Source organism: Amblyomma mixtum, chromosome 6 (assembly GCF_055824585.1).
Source record: "Amblyomma mixtum isolate Tamu chromosome 6, ASM5582458v1, whole genome shotgun sequence".
Classification (NCBI taxonomy): domain Eukaryota; kingdom Metazoa; phylum Arthropoda; class Arachnida; order Ixodida; family Ixodidae; genus Amblyomma; species Amblyomma mixtum.
This window is the reverse complement of record NC_143017.1, coordinates 27,993,171-27,998,321: the sequence shown is the minus strand read 5'-3', so window position 1 is coordinate 27,998,321 and position 5,151 is coordinate 27,993,171. Positions and strand designations below refer to the sequence as shown.

Here is a 5,151-nt window from a genome sequence, read left to right as displayed (position 1 = left end):
GAATTGTACGTCATATTGCTGATTCCATACAGATCCTCATATTCCTGTAGAAAACTCAACATTTGACGCTTCAATTCTCTCATGCTCTCAAGTGTGACACATTCACCAAGCATGTAAAGCGTCATGTCAAAAAGCATCAGCCGGTGCCGAGAATTTCTGGATGGGATGAAACCAAATAACACCACCGGAGAATAAAAAGGCAGCCAGTTGCGCCAGTCAGCTGATTTCCAATACGTTATGTCTTTTAGTGATCATGGCAGTCCTGACAACTCCCAAACGGGAGACAAGCTCAACAGATGTCTACTTCTTGGCAGCTGCGCAGACGAAAGCCTTTGTGCACACCTGATTTGAGCCAAATGAGTGTTGTGGCTTTCACCACACCATAGCATACAGCATGCATGTAGTCAACTACAAAGCCAGAACAAAAGCTAAAATATGTAAGAAGTGTGAAGACACTTCTAGTTTTGACACCACAGCTTACTTTATTTTAGCTTCATTCTGGCTTTGCAGGTATGCTGAGCAAATGACTCATTTGTGCGCAGCTTGGGCACAGATAATGGGGCAGGATAAGCTCGAAAATGGCCATTGCCTCGAGAAACCACCTCCCCTGGTTCTTCACACCAACTGCACCCGTGTTTTTCATTGAATTGTGTTATTCCCATTAATTTACACCTGGCGACACGGTTAGTAGTGAACGGGCAAGAAAAATCTTTGGATATTTTTTCATTTCCTTTTGAATTCTGCCATCTTATTCCAGTTGCGGAGAGTTCATTAATTGTTTTCACAAAAGGCAGGAGGAAGGTGTTCATGACAGGTTTGCGTAGACCAAACCACAAACCTGCCAGTAGAAGTTTTTTAATCCTGTCTTTATAAGCAATCTCATTAATTTGGGCAAACAGGGGCCAAATCCAAAAGCTACTGCTCTCAAAAAGGGATCACGCCACCTGTATTAAATGTCAGGCTTACGTCATCCGGTGCAAGAGGAAGTTTTCTGTAGCCAATGCTCTCAGTAATATCAGTGATGCCTAAAGAAATTTCATTTTTTGCACTTTTCAGCTGACTGGTTTTTAGTGCGTCATATATCTGGCTCCAAGTCCATCATAAAAAAAGTATGAAGATGACTTTAGCAGTTTACCAACGTCGTGCTACATGCCGCATTTTTTACAAACCATCTGTGCCACTTCTGATGCTCTGATGTAGTTCATATAGTTGTTGCAATCGAAATACTTGTTCCTGTTCTCACCGTTTCCACTGAAATGCTTGAAAAATCTATACTTTGTTGTAGGCAAAAGTGTGCCTTCTGGTAGATGCGCCTCGATGCGTAGTTGCTTCTTTCGATGAGTCATGGTGGAGGCTGTGCCCCATGATGAGCAGAAGACTTTCAGCCACAGTTATTCTCGACCGCGGATATAGTGGCTGGTCCTGTGACAGAGACAATAAATCAGTACTGAAAACCAAGTTGTTCTGCTTAAAAAACATGCAAGCCATTGCTGCGCTTAATGATTTTGACTCATTATAAAGGAACATTTTATTTCACTTGTGGGAATTAATATCCCACAGCGACACGTGGGCTATGAGGGAGGCCGTAGTGGAGGACTACGGGCTAATTTATACCTCCTGAGGTTTTTAAGCGCTAACTGCGTGTGGCGATAATTCGCAGCGACAAGCTATATACGATGGCTTCCCGCGATGAGAGCAAGGCCGCTGAACCGCTATAGCTCAATGCGTCGCTCAGGTTTTAGGTTTGCAGAAAATTTCGCCCATCTCGCCTAAGTGCTCGCAATGCAAGCCAATAGCAAAAGGCTTTGCGGTTTGGCGACTTCTGATCAGTTATGCTAGCGAAGTCCGTATTCCAGCGCATTTTCAGCGAAGGCGCTGTCGACGCTCGCTCTGTCACCATCCATGCATCGAGACAGTGCTTAAGGGGCACTGCGATGTTTTCCTCGGTAGCGATTGATATCATTAAATCTATTTATCATGCCTTGCTGAGACCATTGCAAAAAGAGTTACTGAAATCGGAGCACGCAAACTAAAGTTATTGAACTTTGAAAATTCGAAAGAAAAGATGAGACGAAAACGCGTTTCACTCACCCTTGCCTTGTCAGATGGAAGGGAGGACAGCGATAGGGTGCTATCCCCCAGTGGGTGTACAGAACCTCAGCCGACCATCATCATTCAAGCGCAACCCCGGGCAAGGCCTTCTCCCACACCACAAGGGTGAAGGAGGTTTTTTGTTTTGAGGAGCGGGCATTTCCCAGCCAAGGGGCTCATGCAATCCAGCTCGTCTCCACCGCGGGGTGGGGGGGGGGGGGGGGGAGAGGGGGGGGGTGCCAGTGCACCACGCTCGCACCGCCCCGGTGGATCAAAGCCAGACGCGAGCAAGTCTTCTAAAACTTCATCGTGATGTGCTTGGTACCTTTTCTCGTGTTAGGTGCCTCTTCTCCCGTTCAAGGTGGAACAACAGTTCCTTGCGGACCTTGGCCTTGACTTCTTGGAGGCTCGGCGTCTTGTCAGTGTAGGCCGCCTTGCACCTGGCCACCCACACCTGGTAGTTGATCTCTGCGATGGTCAAGACAAACTGCTTGCAGCCCTCGCTCGGTAGAGGGTTGAGGTATCTAACCGAGCGGTAAGGGATCCCTGGGAGCGTGAACATGTCACGGAGGCGACCCAGGAGCGCGGCTGGAAGCAGGCAGTCGTAAAAGATATGTTCCGGATTCTCGGTTACACCACAGAAGGGGCAGGCATCGATACGTCCGGAAGCTAATGACACGAACGTGCGGCGGCGGATGGGAAGAATGCCGCGGGCGAACCGCCACATGAAAGACGCGCGCCGCGCATCAAGGATGTGTCCTGTGATGAAGCTCCACATGGGCCTCTCGGTCAGCATTAGGTCCCTTGATAGGTGTCTTGGGAGGGGTGGGGTGAGGAGGTCGTGCAGGTCTTTCAGTTGGGCCTCCTGGGCTACGTCTCCCAGTTGCTGCTTAATGTATTCCAGATCTCTTGCAGCTGTTGCGTAGAATGCGAGCGCATATTCCCAGCGCGCGGGCTGCTGTGTGACAGCGGCCTTTGTGTGAACACCGGCAGCCGTGTGGACAAGAAGTAGCTTGCCAGTGTTCTCGTCAAGGGCATGTCACACCTCACTGCGCGGGCCGTCCACATCACGTGCAGTGTTCTGGCAAGTGCGCCGAGATCAGGAACTGCCAGTCCGCCTTTCTTCCGGGGCAACCTAACGACCTGACGCTTCACCTTATCTGGCGCGCCCCGCCACAGGAAGCGGGAGATGCTGTGGTTGAGTCGCTTCTGCGTGACCGCAGGTATGCCCAGGATGCTGGCCGTGAAGCTGATCAAGGTGATCAGTACGGTGCGTGCGATGGTCGCTTGGGCGGTGACTGGGCACCGCAGTACACATCTTTTTGTCCACCTTGTCCACAGTGCTGTCCCAGTTCAGTGCCGAGGGGCCATGTTGATTGAAGTGGTAGCCAAGGACGCGCATTTCGGGGACTGCCTGAACTTACGGGATGACTGGCGGAATTTCGTAGTTCAGGGGCATTGCGGAGCTTTTGCCCCTGTTCAAACGCGCCCCGCTTGCCGCACAGTAGCTGGCCGCTATTTCCAACACTCTTTTCCCCGACTGCGCATCCGGGACCACCACGGTGACGTCGTCGGCGTAACGGAAGACTGGAATGCTGGGTGGGGGCCTACTGGGAGGACGGTTCATCCGATCGAGGGATCGGTGGTGAGGCGCTGCAGCAAAGGCTCAATGGCGATCACGTAGAGCAGTGGGGACAAGGGGCAACCTTGCCTGACGCCCCGCGTTACCGCAAACTGGCTGGAGATGCGCCCCTCCACTGTCACCGCCGCACGTGGTTCCGCGTATAGGGCGCGAGTCTTTCCGATGAGCGGAGAGCTCAGCCTTGCCTGCTGCAGTTGGCGCGTCAGGTAATCGTGTGATAGTCTATCGAAAGCTTTCTCCTGGTCAAGTGAGATCAGCACTCCGCGCAGGTTGCGGGAGTTCATCCACACGAGGAGGTCCTTCAACGTCTTGCCATGCAGCTGCACCGAGCGGCCAGGAACGCAGCAAGCCTGGTGCGGCCCGACGATGCTTGAAAGTGCCGGTGCTAAGCGCGTCGATAGGCACTTGGCGATGATCATGTAATCTGTATTCAGGAGCGTTATGGGCCTCCATGCTTTGAGGTCTGCTGCTCTATTGGAGTCCTTGCAGAGCAGGGTGATCATGCCCTCGTTCATGGTGGGGCTGAGGTTCCCTTCGTCCAGGAGGAGGTTTGTGAGGTCAGAGAAGGGCTTCTTCAGTATTGGCCAGGACATCTTGTAGAAACCTGGCGTGAGGTCATCTCTGCCGGGCCTCCTATTCGGCTTCATTTCGTTCAGTGCCGCCATCAATTCCTCGCTGGTCAGATGGTGCGGCCTGCGAGCTGTGAAGGGCGAATGCCTGTGCGTCGCATGGCTCTGCAGTGTATAACTCCTCGTAGAATAGGCGTGCCTGCTCTAGTACCTCCTTTGGGGCCGATATAATAGCTCCGGAGGTGGGGTCCTGCACTGCCGTCAGCGTGTCGCTTTTCTTGTGGAGGCGGCGTCGCAGCAGATGCCTGGAGCACCAGGTCTCGCACTCCCACCGCTCAGCACGCGGGATTGCACGCAGCTTGTCCCAGCGCCTGTTGAGGAGGTGGTGAAGTTCTTTCCGCAGGGCCGCTAGCGTTGGAGCTATGCTTGGCCCCTGCGACAGCGGACTGGACAGCACGATGATGGCGTCGGACACAACTCGTATCTCCAGGCGTTCCTCCCGCGCTAGTCTCCCTCCCCAGTCTTGAAAGACCTCTCGTACTGCGGCCTTCATCAGGTACCACGCGTTCCCAGTCATGTTGGTGGACACGTGTTGCCTGAGGATATAGGGAAGCGCACCTGAAGTTTGCTCCCACTGCACCAGCGCCACTTCTCCCCTGCCGGTCATTTTGGCGTTTCTGTCCGGGCACGTCGCCGGCGGAGCGCATTGAGCCGGCAGCTTGTTGACTGGTACGCGCGTGCTGCTCGCGCAGCTGGCACTCTCTCTTTCATTGTGAGCACGTGCCGTTCTGCTCGCGGGCGCACAAAAGTGGTGTTGACGCTCGCTGTGAGTCATGGCTGGAATTCCGC

General features: G+C 53.0%; 1 pseudogene; it reads right to left on the bottom strand.

Moving 5' to 3' along the window:
• Window positions 1–251: 251 nt before the first annotated feature.
• On the bottom strand, window positions 252–1,488 carry LOC149338479 (uncharacterized; annotated as a pseudogene).
• Window positions 1,489–5,151: the final 3,663 nt, after the last annotated feature.